This window comes from Lontra canadensis, unplaced genomic scaffold (genome assembly GCF_010015895.1).
Source record: "Lontra canadensis isolate GAN:19392208 unplaced genomic scaffold, GSC_riverotter_1.0 scaffold1, whole genome shotgun sequence".
In the NCBI taxonomy this organism is placed as follows: domain Eukaryota; kingdom Metazoa; phylum Chordata; class Mammalia; order Carnivora; family Mustelidae; genus Lontra; species Lontra canadensis.
The window spans coordinates 119,465,323-119,483,767 of NW_022630995.1; the positions used below are offsets into that span (position 1 = coordinate 119,465,323).

Here is an 18,445-nt window from a genome sequence, read left to right on the forward strand (position 1 = left end):
GGAGTTTATTGTTATCTTGGTGTGTAAGGCTTTTTATGATCTGCCATGTCTACCTATTCTGTGCAAGCCTCGCCTCCAGTTTCCCCATACATTTACCCTGTGCTCCAGCTGTGCCAGCTCGACCAGGGCACAGCAGCATGTCTTATGCCTTCCCTTCTGTGTACATCTTGTCTGTTTGCTAGAAATAAGCTCTGGCCCATTGTCAGCTGAAGGAACTGTTCAGTATCCAAGATTTAGTTCACATGTCATCTTCTATATTAATAATTCTTGTTTCTATATTTATTGTTTATTTAGCACTTATCACTTCTGTAATATCTTTGGGCTTAACTGTGTGTCCCTAGAGGATAGGGACCCAGCAGTGCACTTGGCTGTAGGAAGTATTCGTAATTGAACAAGAAAATAAAAATAAAAACATACAACATTTTTGCACACTTGCTTTATAATTACTTGAACTCACTAATTCAGTGTTTTTGATAATTTAGTAAGAGCTAAACTGGATTTGTAAAGAAAGGGCTTACTAGATTGTATAACTGAGATTGAGGAACATGTTTACCTGTTTAAAAGAACTGACTTTTAAATATTTATTTATTTATTTATTTATTTTTAAAAAAGATTTTATTTATTTATTTGACAGAGAGATCACAAGCAGGCAGAGGCAGGCAGAGAGAGAAGAGGAAGCAGGCTCCCTGCTGAGCAGAGAGCCCGATGCGGGGATGCGGGGCTCGATCCCAGGACTCTGAGATCATGACCTGAGCCGAAGGCAGCGGCTTAACCCACTGAGCCACCCAGGCGCCCCTTACTTATTTATTTTTAAAAGATTTTATTTATTTATTTGACAGAGAGAGATCACAAGTAGGCAGAGAGGCAGGCAGAGAGAGGAGAAAGCAGGCCCCCTGCTAAGCAGAGAGCCTGATTCAGAAGTAGATCATGACCTGAGCCAAAGGCAGAGGCTTAACCCACTGAGCCACCCAGGCGCCCCAAAGAACTGGCTTTTTTAAAATTTAATTTTATTTTTCCAGTGTTCCAAGATTCATTGTTTATGCACCACACCCAGTGCTCCATACAATACTTGCCCTCCACAGTACCCACCGGGAGGCTCACCCAACCCCCATCCCCCTCCCCTCCAAAACCCTCAGTTTGTTCTCAGAGTCCACAGTTTCTCATGGTTCATTTCCCCCTCTGATATCCCCAACTCACTTCTCCTCTCCATATCCCCATGTCCTCTGTGTTACTCCTTATGCTCCACAAGTAAGTGAAACTGTATGATAATTGACTCTCTCTGCTTGACCTATTTCACAAGAACTGACATTTTTTCAAGTGCCTGTAGATGATTCGAAAGAATACTTTTTATCCAAATCATTTATCTGGTAAGTGCAAGACATTTTGACTATTATTTAAATCAGAAACCAAAGTAAGCTCTTATTAACAATTATAATCCGAGAACAGCTCATGTTCTTCAAAGTAATAATGCTATATTTACTTAACATATATTCTGTTGTTTTGACCTTTTATTCTCTTTGCACTGGGTATTCATTTGGATATTGATACCCATTTGCCTTTTATCATTTTGTAGCTTGAATATAAGTGTCATAGTAGAAATTCACTGTAGTTTCCAGTTTTATGTTTACTTTAAATACTTTCATATGCATTTAAATTGATTTTGTGCTAATTTTTTAAACAAGAATTATCTGCTTATAGGTCTTAGTGATCTATAATCACTATATCACTGTAATCACTAGGAAAGTCTGTTGATTGAAATTGGAAATGTAGAAATTGAAAAAAAAGAAAATGTAGAAGTTGAGAAACGTAAGTTTGCTCATCTATAGACATACCTATGTTAGCTTATGTCTAAAATAAAGGATTTCCATTTAGAGATAACTGGGTAAAAGCATTTGTATTCTCTTCTTCCTCATACTAACTGAACAAACTAAGAGTAAAGAATAGAGAGGAAATCTTTAAACTTTAGTGAAATGAGGAAACCACAATCCTAAGCCCCAGTGTGCAAGATCTGCCAGACACTGTGAACTTGAGAATAAATTGAAGAACTGTGAAAAATCTTAAACACAGCACAGAGCTCTCCTAGAGTAGGTGGCCTATGGACTACAGAGTGGCACGCGAGGAGGAAAGGCTGCAGGAAAAGACACAGATAGACTTTTTATGTAGGAAACAGTGGGGAAGAAGCAGCAGAGTGGAGGAGGTAGTTTACTGAGCTGTCGCCTTGGCATTAGTTGAAGGAAAGCAGCGGATGAGAAGTCAGTCCTGAATCTCAGTGCAGACAGTTGACAGACCTTTCCTCTTCTCTGTGCCTCAGCCACGCTGGCTTCATTACAGTTCTTCAATCATGCTAAGCACGTTCTTACCTTGAGCCTTTGATTTAGCTTGTCCCTCAGCCTGGAACACTCTTCCCCTTGAAATGCTTATGGATCCCTCCCTCATTCAGGTTTCCAGTCTTGTGCTCACTCTTTAGAAAAGTATTCCTTGACCATGCAGACTCAGACAGCAACCCTGGAAACATTCTGTTTTTAAACCTTACTTTATTTTCCTTCACAGCCGTCTCACCACCAGACCTATATGTTGATTTTGTTTTTCCTCTTCCCTACCAGCATCTAAGCTCTAAAAGCACACGTAATTAGTAGGGATTTCTATTCCCCTTCTGTGTTCCTGCACCTAGAACAGTGCCTGGCACATAGTTGTTGCTTAATAAATACTTGTTGCATAGATTATTAAGCAAATACATGAACACAGAGGTGTTCTAGTAGGCAACATAGAATTAATTCTTGTACCCTATGAAAGCTGGGAGATCCCTGTTGAGAGGCTTAAGAGACATTATCAGCAAATAGCAGTAATTTGTCTTTATTTTTACCCTGATTCATGTAAAATAATTATAAAAATGACATTTATGAAATAATTGACCATTGGTGTTATGCCCCAATAATGGGTCCGTGATTAAAGGAGTGAGACTGATACAAAGCGAAGGTCAAGCAAAGCTTTATTTCGCGCCAAGAATTAAGAATCTAACTGAACGTTCGGGACCGCACCTCTTACAAGAGAGGGCGACCCTTTTCTGTTTCACAGTCTAGCTTTTAAGGGCAAAGGCCTTGCCACGCACAGGTGGCCAATGAGATTGTAACAAACACAGGAAACTCCACAGTGATGCTAGGTGACCAATTGAGTTACAATTTACCCTAGTAGACATTTGAACCAGCCTATTACACCTTGATTGGGATTGGTGCCCAAAGGGCGGGGCCCATACTCCTTGGTAACCAGGGAGACAGTATGCATCCCCCCACTGATCGGATGCCTCCACCTGGCCTGACCCACCTTTGTATCTGGGCTTTGTTACCTGAAGCTGGTTTCTGGGACTTGTCTCCAAGTAAATCCCCTGGGGGAAGGGTAGCAGGGACAGTTTCTAAATAGGTCCTTACAATTGGAACACTGGATATTTAATTAATATGTATGTAGTAGTACTATAAATCAGTCAGGATTTAGTTGAGAAGATCAGAATCCATTCTAGGCAGTTACAGTAGGAAGATACTTATTGCAGCTTTTTAGTGGCTTACAGAGAGAGGGAAGGGCTGAACAAACAGCTTTTAGGCTCATGGGCCTTGACCTTTCACAAACCTTTCCCAGTGCTATACTACAGAGCTGGGCTGTTGGGGGATCTGCTTCTTTCCCTGTAGATCAGAATATTGTTGGAGGGATTAGCAGACTATCACCTGTAGGCAATCTAAACTGTTTATCTATGTCCCTCTGTTCATAATGGTTTTTGCATTTTTAAAAAAAAGATTTTACTTATTTATTAGAGAGAGAGTGCACACAAGTGGGAAGCAGCAGTGGGAGGGGAAGAAGCAGGCTCCCTGCTGAGCAGGAAACCCTATGCTGAACCTGGAGCTCTATGCGATTTGGGGCTCCATCCCAGGACCCTGGGATCTTGACCAGAGCCAAAGGCAGCCATTTAAAGACTGAGCCACCCAGGCACCCTGGTTTTTGCATTTTTTAAATGGTTGGGGCAGAGGGGGGAAGAGGAGTGTTTTGTGGCATCTAAATATTATATGAAATTCAAATTTCAGTGTTCATACATGAAGTTTTATTAGAACACAACGAAACTTACTCATTTACCTATCATTTATGGTTACTTTCACACCACAGTGGCGGTGTTAGATAGTTATAACAGAAATGACATGGTAAAGTATTGATTACCTGGCTCTTAGCAGACAGAAGGTTGCCAGCTTTGCTCTGAAGACTCACTGTCACTGCCATTTGAGGAAGCGACCTCTACTGCTGCTTGCTTTACAGCCAGTGGGAGGGGCCAGCCAAATGGGATGTGTCATCCCCTGCTTCCCTACTGGATACTGAGATCTCTGCTAACGCTGCAGCTAAAAATGTAAATGTCAGCAGAGTGTGGTCTCTGCTTCACTTCTGCCTTTCAGAATTTGGGCAAGTAAGTTTGATTGGCTGAACCTCAATTGCAGCAAGCACCTATTCACATGGGAGTCTGAAAACCCTGCCATTTGCTTTATAGCCTCTGTAATATAGGAAGAAGGTACATTATAGAAGCAGGGTAGGATGGATGTTGAGCCCTAACTCCCACCATATTCCTCATACACTGGTTGTCAGACTTGTTTGGTTTTTGTTTTGTTTTTATTAGATTTTTATTTATTTTTTCTTAAGTAATCTCTACACCCAACATAAGGCTTGAACTCACAGCTCCAAGATTAAGAATTGCACACTCCCCCTACAAGTCAGCCAGGTGCCCCATTAGTTGTAAGACTTTGAAATGGATAGTCTCTATCTTTGTTCATTAAAATAGTTTTTTTAAATTCAGAGTTACTGACTTGGTTTAGTTGCAACTCATTCTAATTATATAATAACTAGACATTGATTATTTAGGTGATAGTCACATCACATGTATTCTGACATACCTTTGTTTTATTTATTTTTTTTTAAGATTTTATTTATTTGAGAGAGAGAATAAGCAGGGGGAGGAGCAGGCTCCCTGCTGAGCTGGTAACCTGATGCGGGGCTCCATCCTAGGACCCTGAGATAATGACTTGAGCTGAAGACAGCAGCTTAACCCACTGAGCCACCCAGACGTCCCCCTGACATTCTTTTCTTAACAGCACTGTAAAGCCAGTACCAGTAGTATGTGGCTTACAGTAGTTTGACTCACTTTCCTGAGGTCACACAGTTAGTGGGAGGGACAGAATTTAAAACCTGTGTTTTCCTGACTCCAGAACCCTTTTACTACCATCCTTGACTCTTGCTAGCCTATTCCTTGTCCATCTGTGATGTACCATTTTTATGAATCTGCCAGAAATTTTACATCATATACTGAGGACATTTAAATGCTCTAAATCAGTTCTCATTGCCTTTATAGAAGTTATAGCCTCTTAAGCTGTGTTTCTTCAGTAAAAGCAGACCAAGAGATTTTTATCCTCTTTTTTTTTTTTTTGCATAATATTGATTCATACTTAATGCAAAGGGTCTCTGAATATTCAACACTGTAAAATATATTTCCTTAGAAGACAATAAAAGTTTTAGTATTGATGCTGCATACATTTATATTTTGTGAGAGCACATGTATAAACTTCAAGCACAATATTCTTATCAGCAACCTCACAAAAAGTAGAGACTTGGCCCTTAAAGCCACAGAAAACATTTCCTATGAGAATGTTTTGGTGAAAGAATATTTTTAATTTAAATCCTTAGTCATTATATCTTAATTTTTCGAGGTTAAGTCAAAATATTTTCAAGGCTAGGACTTGGAACAAAATAATTAAAAGCACATAATCAGACTTGAAGAGAAAAAGAAGAGACATAATGAAGTGCATAAATTAATGAGCTTCTGAAGTACTAGTGAGGCCCAGGCACAGAGGTGTGCTGGTATATGTTTAACAACTGGCTCTCTAGGGAAAAACTCCAAGAAACCCTGATTTTTAGCATTTGTTGATTTCTTCAGTATAAATACTCTCATCATGGCTGGTTTCAGGCTATTAATGGCTTGACAACTGGCTTTCTGCATTTCTGAAAATTAAGCCATCAGCTCTGATAAGCTGGTGTGAACTGGCTCCACCACACCACTTAGCTTAGCCTGCAAACAAGGTAAAAACACTAGACAAGGCAGGGCAGAAATAGTTTACGTTTATAGTGAATATTCAGGGAAAATATTTTACGAAACTTTGAATTTCTCTTTTTTTATTTTTACTTTTTAAGTTTTTATGTAAATTCCTGCTACTTAACATACAGTGTAATACTAGTTTCAGGTGTATGATCTAATAATTCAGTCAGAGAAAGACAAATACCATCTGATCTCACTCCTATGTGGAATTGAGTTTGTCTTTTTTTTTTTTAAAGAGTTTTTATTTGACAGAGAGAGAGTGAGACAGGGAACACAAGTGGGGGAGTGGGAGAGGGAGAAGCAGGCTTCCTGTGGAGCAGGTAGCCTGAGGGTATGGGGCTCTCGATCCCAGGGCCCTGAGAGCATAACCTGAGCCAAAGGCCGACACTTAACTGACTGAACCACCCAGGGGCCCCTGAGTTTATCTTTTTTTAAAAATTAATTAATTAATTAATTTTAAGATTTTGTTTGTTTATTTGACAGAGATTACAAGTAGGCAGAGAGGCAGGCAGAGAGAGAGGAGGAAACAGGCTCCCTGCTGAACAGAGAGCCTGATGTGGGCCTGCATCCCAGGACCCTGGGATCATGACCTGAGCTGAAGGCAGAGGCTTTAACCACTGAGCCACCCAGGCGCCCCGAGTTTATCTTTTAAATCAAAGTGTTCATCTTATTAAAAAAAGTATTTTAGTCACAAAAAATAAGGTGAATAGTTTCTAATGATGTTGGAAGAAATTTTTTCTAGGATTATTATCTCATTTTTTCTCTTTAATGAAAAAAATTGCTCAGAGCATGTTAAATTATATAATATAATATATGTAATTATTAATATTCTTTTAATTTGTATTTTTCTTTGATGAATCCTGCCAGGAAATTATTTCCTTAATATTCTGAATATTATTCCATATTTGGGGCTATGTTGTTGAATGCATGGTGTGAGGCCTGGGGGAGACTTCAATTAAAGAGAACAGGAAACTTAAAGGAAAAGAAAATATAGCTAGGTGTATATGGCATTTCCCTTATGTGTCAGATGTATCTAGAGATACTGAGGATTCTCGGCCAAGATATTACTCATGAATCATGTTTCTCGTTGCTAGTGTGGTTACACCCATGGTAGAAGATACGCAGAGTAAACATGGGCTTTGTGTGTGTGTGTTTTTAACTTCTTGGGGACAAAAATACTTGGGATAATTTTGTCCAAATGTTTTGGGGAAGAACAAATAGTACTATCCATTGCTAGGAATCGCTAGAAAATAAAGTCACAGTTGCATTCATAAATAAAATTATTTCACAACAACAAAGAGACAGCTTCCATTTAATAGGAAGAGCAATGGACTTGGAATAAATTGTCTTGAATTCAGATTTCAGCTAATTCTACTTATTGGATCTTTTTGGCAAGTTCGCTGTAACCTTTCTGAACTTCAGCTTCTTCGTCTATGAAGTAAGCTTTATACCATTCTGTGGTGGGAAATAAATGAATACATTTCATTGTACTTGGCTGTGGTTTTCAAGTCTGTACTTCCTAGACAAAAACCGATGCAGAGGCAGGAAATAAGAGTTCCTTAGGGATTAACTCCAGCACTGGCTACTAATTGCTGATGCTGTCCCTTTAGACTCCTAAAATGATTCAAGGGCAGAATGGCTGGTGTTTTCCACTTGGAAAAACTGATTACAAACCAGTGTGTACAAGTTTGCGTGTGAAGAATTAACATTGAGAGAACAAAGCTGCACAAACCTGATTGGTTAAAATAGCCTGTGGAGAGGCTAGTGAATTCTATTTTTTTCCCCCTATTGTTGAAAAAAAAAAATTTTAAGAGATTTTCTTTAGTTATTTGAGAGAGAGACAGAGAGTGCGGAGAGTGGGGAGGGAGGGGCAGAAACAGAGGGAGAGAAGCAGACTCCCTGATGAGCAGGGAGCCCAAGGACGTGGGTCCTGATCCCAGGACCCTGAGATCATGACCTGAGCCAAACTCAGCCACTTACAAACTGAGCCATCCAGGTGCCCCTCTGTTGTTGAAAATCTTTTAAAAATGTACTTATTTTCCCTGACACTTTTCTTCCCCATAGCCCTGTTACCCAGAGCTTGATCAGGTTCCCTGCTCTACTTTTCCCTAGTGCTGTGTGTTTCCCTGCTATAACATGCTTTGCCGCATGAGACCCAGACTAATCTCCATGAGATCAGGTATCATGTCATTTTTAAAAGAGTTGACAAATCAGAGCAAGTGGTAAATGAGCATGGGCTAATTGTTATTGACATTCACCACTGTATCCCAAAGATCTTCCTAACAAAATGACTGACATTTTATAATTTACTCTTAATTCAGAATATTATAGTGCAAAAATCATCATTCTGAACAGTAGTTTCTTAATATATAGCCATAGGAAAAGGGAGGGAGATTATGACAAAGTTGTAATGACCCCAAAATACTAATAGAAGCTGATTTTTTTTTATTAAAGCCAAATCTAGGTTATTGAATACTACAGAATCATCTTGGTATTCCCAATGTGTGTGTGTTTTTTTTTTTTTTTTTTTTTTTTTTTTTTAATTAAAAAAGATCATGGGTAGACTTGTCTGAGGATCAGAAAAAACTCAGATTTATCATTATAAGCTGCACAGTTTGGGGCACCTGGGTGGGCTTAGTCCGTTATCTCAGTTTTGGCTCAGGTCACAATCTCAGAGTCCTGAGATGGAGCCCCAAGTTAGGCTCCACACACAGTATGGAGTCTTCTTGTCCCTCTCCTCCTCCCCCTGCTCTCTCTCTTTCTCATAAATAAATAAAATCTTTATTAAAAAACTGCATAATTGGGACACCTGGGTGGCTCAGTTGGTTTAGCAGCTGCCTTCAGCTCAGGTCATGATTCCAGGGTCCTAGTATCAAGCCCCTCATTGGTTTCCCTGCTCAGCGGGGAGCCTGCTTCCCCCTCTCTCTCTGCCTGCTGCTCTACTTGTGCTCTCTCTGTCAAATAAATAAATAAAATCTAAAAACAAACAAACAAAAAAACCCAAAACCCTGCATAATTTATTTTGATGTAATAAAGAGCCCAGTTTTATTTCTTTTTTTTCTCTCTATACTGGAAATCTTTCTGGAAGTGTGGCCCTTCTTTCTCTGAGCCAGGTCCTACTTCCTTAAGGGTTATGATAATGCCAGATTATCATCTCCGGCTGAAAGTTATTCCTTCATCCCCAAGAGGGTGGAGAAGTCTATCCACACTTTGTGCCATTCTAACAGTCACACATGGTTTTAGAAAAATGTTTAGCCAAATATTCCTACACATACAAGTTTTTTTCTTGTTACTTGCAGAGTCGAAAAAGTCTCCTTTAAAGGATTTTTTAAATATCAGAGGATTAAAAGGATAAAAAGGTTAAATTGAGAACTAAGAATCACTTTAGAAAAAAATAGCAACTAGTATGTGATTTAAATGTGGTTCAGTTGAAACTCGTTTAAGAAATGAAATGGTTTTTATTTAAGTATTTTATTTTAGTTATCATAGGGTAAATACACAATTCTTACATAAAATGACAGTTTGTTGGTTTTTGTTTAACTAAATTCAGAAGTATTACAAAGCATTTATTTCCTTTAAAGACCTGTAATTTAGTGGGGGACAGGCACAATAATTTTGAGGCATTTAGTATTCTCTTTAGTTAGTATGTGTTCCTGTAAAATATTTGTTTTATGTGCATGTATTTTTAATTTAAAAAATGGTATTGTGGGGTATCTGGGTGGCTCAGTCATTGGGCCGTCTGCCTTCAGCTCTGGTCATGATCTCAGGGTCCTGGGATCGAGCCCTGCATTGGGCTCCCTGCTCTGTGGGAAGCCTGCTTCACCCTCTCCCACTCCCCCTGCTTGTGTTCCCTCTCTCACTGTGTCTATCTCTCTCTCTCTCTGTCAAATAAATAAATAAAATCTTAAAAAAATGGTATTGTAGTATATACTGTATCCTATTTTTAGTTCCTTTCACTCTTCATTATATTTTTATGATGCACCTCTGTGGAACGTATACTTTTAAATGAATATATATGATTGTGTATCAGTCCTGTTTAACTTACTCCTCTTGGTGATGAGCAGTGATGAACCTGTAAATAGCCTCCAGCCCTCTAGTCTTCACAAACAATAGTATAGTAAACATCTTTTTGTAAGTTATTACCCATTTGAATTTCTTTGGAGTATATACTGAGAAGCAAAATGGCAAGATTGAGTAATGCAAAACTGCCCCTTAGGAGAAATAACAACCACAGAAATACAAAGAATTATAAGAGAATATAAGGCAAATCATATGCCAACAAAGTAGACAACCTAGATGAAATGGATAAATTCTTAGAAACATACAATCTCTGCAGACTGAATCAGAAAGAAATAAGAAATTTGAACAGACCAATTAATGAAATTGATGGTATGAAATTGAATCAGTAATCAAAAATTTCGCAACAAATAGTAGTCCAAGACCAGATGGCTGGGGAATTCTACCAAATATTTAAAAAGAGTTAATACCTATTCTTCTCAAACTATCCAAAAAAATAAAAGAAGAAAAGTTTCCAAATTCATTTTATGAGGGCAGCATGACTCTACAAAAAGAACTATAGGCCAATAATACTGATGAAAATAGATGCAAAAATCCTCAATGAAATTTAGCAAACCAGATCCAGCAATACTTTTGAAAAATCATTCAGCAGGATCAAGTGGAATTTATTCCCAGAATGCAAGGGTAGTTCAATAGTCACCAGTCGACCAAGGTGATACATCATATTAATAAGAGAAAAGATAAAAAACCATATGATCATCTCAGTAGATGCAGTAAAAAAGCATTTGACAAAGTACAACATCTATTCATGGTTTAAAAAAAAAAAAAAAAAAGAGCCTCTCAACAAAGTCGGTTTTGAGAGAACATACCTCAACATAATGAAGGCCACATATGAAAAACCCAAGACTACCATCATACTCAATGATGAAGAACTGAGAGCTTATCCTGTAAGGTGTAAGGTCAGGAACAAGACAAGGATGTCCACTCTTACTACTTTTATTCAACATAATACTGGAAGCCCTAGCCATAGCAATCAGACAAGAAAAAGAAATGCATCCAAATTGGTAAGGAAGAAATATAACTTTCACTATTTGTAGATGGCATGATTTAATATTATAGAAAACCCTAAAGACTCCACCATAAAAGCTACTAGAACTGACAGAATGAGTTCAATAAGGTCACTGGATGCAAAATTAATATACAGAAATCTGTTACATTTCCATACACTAAATGAAATAGCAGAAAGAAAAAATATGAAAACTGTCTCACTTACAGTTGCAACAAAAATCATTAAGTACTTAGGAATAAACTTAACCAAAGAGGTGAAAGACCCATACTCTAAAACTATAAACTGATGAAAAAAATTGAAGCAGACACAAACGAATGGAAAGATATTCCATGTTCATGGAATGGGAGAAATCAATATTGTTAAAATATCCATACTACCCAAAGCAATATTAGAGATTTAATGTAATCCCTATCAAAATACCAACAGCATTCAGAGTATTAGAACAAGTTATCCTTGTGTGGAAGCACAAAAGACCCTAAGTAGCCAAATAATCTTGAAAAATTTAGAGGTATCACAATCCCAAATTTTAAGATATGCTGCAAAGCTGTAGTATAGCAAAAATAGTATAGTACTGTTACAGAAATAGATACATTAATAGAAAAGAATAGAGAATCCAGATAAAGCCCCAACTATATGGCCAATTAATCTATGACAACGGAGGCAAGAATATACACTAAGGAAAAGATAGTCTCTTCAACAAATGATGTTGGGAAAACTGGACAGCTACATGCAAAAGACTGAATCTGGACCAGTTTCTAACACCATGCACCAAAAAAAAAAAAAAAAAAAAAAAAAGGATTAAAGACATAAATGTAAGACCTGAAACCATAAAACTCCTAGAAGGAAATAGGCAATAATTTCTTCAACATTGGCTGTAGAAGCATTTTTCTGGATATGTCCCTTCTAAAGTTAAACTCCTGGGACTGCACCAAAATGAAAAGCTTCTGCACAGCAAAGGAAACCATGAATGAAACAAAAAGACAACCTACTAAATGGGAGAAGATATTTATTTGCAAATGATATATCCAATAAGGGATCAAAATTCAAAATATATAAACTTACACAACTCAACACCAAAAACCAGATATGATTAAAAACAGGCAGAGGACATGAATAGACATTTTTCCAAAGAAGACATACAGATGGACAAGAGATGCATGAAAACATGCTCTCACTAATTACCAGAGAAATGCCAATCAAAACTATGGTGGAAATATCATCTCACATCTGTCAGAGTGGCTAAAATTAGCAACACAGGAAATAAGAGATGTTGGTGAAGATGTGGAGAAAGGGAATCTTCATACACAGTGGGAATGCAAGCTAGTGCAGCTGCTGTGGAAAACAGTATGGAGAGTCCTCAAGAAACTTAATTGAAATACCAGATGATCCAGTAATTTCGCTATTGGGTGTTTACCCAAGGAAAACACAAATACTGATTTGAAAATATATGCAGCCCTGCGTTTCCTGCAACATTATTTATAATAGTCAAGATATGGAAGCGCTGCAAGTATTCACTGATAGATGAGTGGATAAGGGAGGCGTGGTGTGTGTGTGTGTGTGTGTAGACACACACACTGGAATACCACTCAGCCATAAAACGAATGAAATCTTGCCATTTTCAACAAGATGGATGGACCTTGAGGGTATTATGCTAAGTGAAATAAATCAGAGAAAGACAAACACCATATGGTTTTAGCCATATGTGGAATTTAAGAAACAAAACAAATAAATTAAAAAGACAAAAAGCAGACTCTTAAATGTAGGGAACAAACAGTAGTTCACCCAGAGGGGAGTTGGGGTGGAGGGAGATGGGTGAAATAGTTTAAAGGGATCAAGAATAAATACACTTCTTGTGGTGGTCACTGAGTAATATATGGAATTGTTGCACTTGAAACTAATGTAACAGTATGTCAGTTGTACCTGAATTTTAAGAAAATGAAAAAACACCCCACACATTGCCCTTTGTTTAGATCCTCTACCAGACAGCTTTGGGTCTTGTCCACATGTCCAAGAACATGGGGCATTTCCTAACTTGCTGCTTGTCGCTAATCTAAGAGGTATAAAGTAGCATTTCCTTATTTTAGTCTGTATTTCTTTGCATACTGAGTAAATTAAAACATCTCTTCATTTGTTTGGCCTTTTAGAGTGCTTGTTCTCCGCCTCCCCCACCCCCTTGGGATTGTTGTATTTTTCTTGGTGATTTGAGTTTGCGATTGATTGATTGATTGATTGATTGTAAATTCTAAATTATAATCCGTATGATTGTACACATTTCAAATATCTTTTCCTGTTGTGTTACCTCACTTTTTGCTTGGTTCACCATGTTTTTTGCTGAGCCAAAATATTGAAAAAAAAAAAAAAACTTTTTTAAGAGAGGGGGTAAAGAGGAGGAGCAGAGGGAGAGGGAGAGAAACTTAAGCACACTCCATGCCTAGCATGGAGCCCAGTGCAGAGCTCCATCTCCCAACCCTGAAAGCAGGACCTGAGCCAAAATCAAGAGTTGGATGCTTAATCAGCTGAGCCACCCAGGGGCCCCAGAATATTTAATTTTTGATATGATCCTATTCATTTTATCTTTGCATATGTTATGTAAGTTTTGATTATGTGCTTACCCGTTCATGAAGATATCCTCATTCTCTTCTCTTTATAGTTTTACCTCTCATTGTTGGGTCTTTAATGCACCTTGAGGCCACCTTTGTATATGGCTTTAGGTAGAAGTCAATTGTCAGTACCACTTACATTAAAAATCACATCCTTGGGACGCCTGGGTGGCTCAGTTGGTTAAGTAGCTGCCTTTGGCTCAGGTCATGATCCCAGCGTCCTGGGACCGAGTCCCGCATCTGGCTCCTTGCTCAGTGGGGAGCCTGCTTCTCCATCTGACTCTGCCTACCACTCTGTCTGCCTGTGCTCGCTCTTGCTCTCGCGCTCTCTCTCTCTCTGACAAATAAATAAATAAATAAAATCTTAAAAAAAAAAAAAAAGAATCACATCCTTTCCTGTGACCTGTATCATATGTTAGGTTTCTAATACATGCATGGGTCTGCTTCTGACCTCTCTCACCTGCATTTTGGTTTGTTTATTCTTATGTCAGTCAGCTACTGGTTTTATTACCGTGATTTGGCAAGGGATTATTTTCAAAATTTAAAATTACGTAATTTAACATTCAAGTTTCATTACATTTTAACAATTTCCATTGTTACCTCTTTCTTAAAGACATTTATATTATGTTTAACACTTCAACTAGTAACCATGACCCATGAAACATTTGTATTGGAAATTCTGAATCAGTTTCTTTAAATATAATTGTATTAGAATTCCATTTCTTTAAATATATATATTACTTTTAATAGCTTTATGGGTCTCTTCTTTTCCCCATTTGTTTGAAGTGCTAAGTTTTGCTTTTTAGCAAAATCAACTAAAATGTCTTGGAATGACTGTAGAGTAACTTTCTTTTATATAATTTCAGAAAGAAAAATAAAGTTGAAAGGTAATCTACATTTACTTGAATCCTCAGTCTTTGTATGCTGCACTTCTCTACCTAGAACATGTTGCGCGATCAAATTGTGACTTTTAGAAACTTACATGTATATTGTAGAAAGAAGTCAGGTAAGAAGATAAAACTTTACCCCCTTCATTTATAGAAAATTTTATTTATTATAGGTTATATTTCTTTTTAAGGAAAAAGCCTAGACATTTGAAATAAAATACTTAATATATATAATTTTAACTTCCAAATGCTAAGTCTACTAGCAGGTATCAGAGCTAGGAGACTTCCACTGTATAGCCCATACTCTTGTTCCCCAGCTCCATTTGAGAGTTTAACTGGATAAAAGGGTAAGGAGATGAGCAGAATGAGAATAATGCTGGGTGTGCTTGATCTTCTGGTCCTGAAAGAGTAGTTAGTGCTTTTTTAAGATTGTTTCCCCAAAACAATGGAAGTTAGGCTTTACTATGGAATGTTTAAAAAAAAAAAAAAATCAAACCTACGAACAGTGATCTCGCCATAATCCATCGTCAGTCAGTGCCAATTTGTTTAAGGAATATTTTATATGTTTTACTACATGGCATTCCTACTGTGAGGAGGATGAAATTATTATAAGAAAAATATGGTAAACTGAGTTATACTCTGCAAAATTACTCACTTTAGTAACTTACTTCTCTAGAATAAAAGGCAATATATTTAAAACATTATTGTCAATATTTTGGATGGATTTACAAAATGTATTAAATAGCTAACTGTTAAGAATAGCATTTCTCCTCTTATTCTTCCCCAAAGGCATTTTTTAAAATGGGCCACATGTGATCAACAGTGAAATGATGTAATTAGGACATGGCTATTTGTGGCAATCATTCTTACATGTTGGTATTGGAAGATTAGAGAAATAAAGTTTTCTTATTCTTTTCTCCTCTCCTTCTGCCCCTTTACTCCTCAACTCCCTTTCTTTGACCTCTTTAGTGAGAATGTACCCCTTAGTCATGAGAATGTAAGTACCTTTTTATATTTCATTTGTAGAATAATGCAAGAAAAAATTAGAAGGAAAGCAATAATATTCTGGCTAGCAAAAGGTTATATCTGGCAATAAGTAATTTTTTTTCCAAAAGATTCATATCGGTACCACCTTTTATATTTTAAAGTGTGTTTCTTTACAGATTTTGTAAATTTCGTGTTTTCATTCATATACATCTCTTAAATGAATAAAGAGTATTTAAAATAATTTGGATAGAGTTGTTTATGGAAAAGTTAGTGTCAGCAGGAAGATATCTTGCCTCACTCTATCTACTTAACTATCCACTTAGCCATCCATAATACATGTATTATTCATGTTTGGTATGTGAGGTATGTGACAAACACTAAAAAGTTGAATATAAAAATATATATTTTAAAAAATCTATAAGATAGCTTTATTTTTAAAATCTATAAGGTAGTTCTATTTTTTTTTAAAGATTTTATTTATTTATTTGACAGAAATCACAAGTAGGCAGAGAGGCAGGGAGAGAGAGAGAGGGAGAAGCAGGCTCCTTCCTGAGCAGAGAGTCCAATATGGGGCTCCATCCCAGGACCCTGAGATCATGACCTGAGCCGAAGGCAGAGGCTTAACCCACTGAGCCACCCAGGTGCCCCGGTAGTTCTATTTTTTTAGAAAAATATGTAGGTCACTAACCTCACACTAGGTTCAGTGTATAGAAATGGTGGTGGAACTGCCTGTTCCCTGTAGATAATCACCCTAAATACTAAGATGTTTTTACTATACTTGTGATAGTTTTGAGAAATAGCCTCAGGTATGATCAGACTAGGTTATTGGCTGTTGACTGCAGGCTCACCCCTGGCAGAGCTTTATGTGGATCCCTAGTGTGTGTTTCTCTGGGTGTTGAGAATGCGTCCTGTGGACTTGGGGTGGGTAGATGATAGTCAGTGGCATAAACACAAAGGGAAATGAACATACATTCATACCACAGAGCACAAAAAGCTGTCAGAACATTATAAATTTTTATTTCCTTTATTACTGACCAGGTTGTGCAGCCTTTCTTGTATTTGTGGTCATTTGTTTGCCTTGTTCTGTGAAATGCTTATTTGTCTTTTGCCCTTTTTTTTTTTCTGGCCCATTTTTTTTTTAATTGGGTGGTTTACTTTTCTCAGTGATTTGTAGTCATTCTTTATATATTTTAGGTTGAGTGCTTTTTTGTTCATTTACAGGTATTGCAGATGTTTCATTCCCAATTTGTGGCTCGTATTTACTTTCTGTTGATTTTTTCATGTACAAAAGTTGTTAATTTTGATAAGGTTCATTTTCTGCAATTTTTTTATGAAGACATTCTTCCTTACCTTAGGGTTATAAAGATACTTTCCAACATTTTCTTATAAATATTTTTAAAGTCTTGCTTTTCAGATTGCTGTCTTAATTGTTTTAGTGGCAAGGACATGGCGAATATAAGCTACTGAACTAGGTTGCTGGAACAGAAGAGACTCGGGTGAGGTGGGGAACGTCTTGATAAATACTTAATTGGATGTGTGATTTTTGTTACCACCATGGAGGTATGTTTTTAAGATTAAGATCATTAACTATCCATGAGAGGTTCCCAGGCAGTTAAAAACAAAAAAGGCTGAGGGGGCCTTTTCAGACAGTGGAAAAACCATGGGGGGAAAGCATGAAGGATTTGAAATTCCATGGCACATTCAGGGAACAGCAGTTAGGTGGTGTTCTGTGAGCATAGAATGAGGGGAGGGATATTGCAGAAGACAAAACTGCAAAATTGGATGCATAACAGATTTTGAGAAACATTTTTCTGTCTTGCAAAGGGTTTTGACTCTATTCCACTGCAGGCAGTCATTTCAGTTTGAAGGGAAGTTGTACTGATCTGTTAGGAATTTTAGAAAAACACATATAGCCACTCCGAGGGGGGGTTGGTACTCTCACAGTGCCTTGCATATAGTAGACAGATACCTGCCTTTGCTCTGAAACTAGTAGGATATTTTCCCTATAATCAGCTGCGCAGTCTGAAGTGCAGTCTTTTGATTATTAGTGGTGATTTTTCAATCTTCTGAAAGGATCTGATATTTAGTAATAGGCAAATGTTATTTGGAGGAAGTTTAGAAACTAAGGCAAATGAGCAAGCTGGGTAACTCCATTTTTGGGAAAACATGATAAATGATGACACTGGTTTTTAGATACAGCTTATAAAATACTCTGAAAGCAGCTTTGAAGAGGAATTTTAGAAAGTATTTTGAACCATGTTAGCACCATTATGTGGTGGGCAGAGCAAAATTTATCTGAATGTATGAATTCTGATACTTTGAGAAAAATAAAGGTATAGGAATTCACAATGACAACTCTTAATACTGTATAATCAGTCTGTGAAGAAGCCATTCTTGTTTTCAATTGATACAATTATTTTTTTCATTTGTGTGACTTTACTGATACGGTTCTGCACCATCTTTGGCGTTTGTCATTTCTTTTCCATCACTCGGATCACAGAGTATACTCCGGCCCATGCAGGAGTGATTTGTTGTTGCCGGTGGTAAACTGACTTCCTCCCTTGGATGTTCCTTGTCCTCAGGATCGTTGTTGATGCCTCAATTCCCTGTGGAAGAGTCTGGCTCACTGCCTTTTGTTCTGTCATCATCTACTTACCAACCAACTCTGTTAGTGGTGATTTTGATCCCTTCTGCCCTTGCCTTCACATTCATAGTTCTTACTTTTCGAATTTGCATCAGTTTCCCCTGATTACTTTAAAAAAAATAC

The 18,445-nt window shown here is 37.5% G+C and overlaps 1 protein-coding gene across 6 annotated transcripts in view; it reads left to right on the top strand.

The window, feature by feature from the left end:
• WDFY3 (WD repeat and FYVE domain containing 3) overlaps positions 1 to 18,445 on the top strand; it is a 280,545-nt gene that overhangs the window by 78,524 nt on the left and 183,576 nt on the right. Inside the window, exon 1 of one of the 6 annotated variants that reach the window (XM_032862461.1) lies at positions 1,348 to 1,367. The exons of the other annotated variants lie outside the window; for them this stretch is intronic. The gene's annotated coding sequence lies outside the window, so the exon portion shown is untranslated. Of the gene's footprint in view, positions 1 to 1,347; positions 1,368 to 18,445 lie in introns of those variants that run through there. 6 annotated transcript variants of the gene reach the window in all.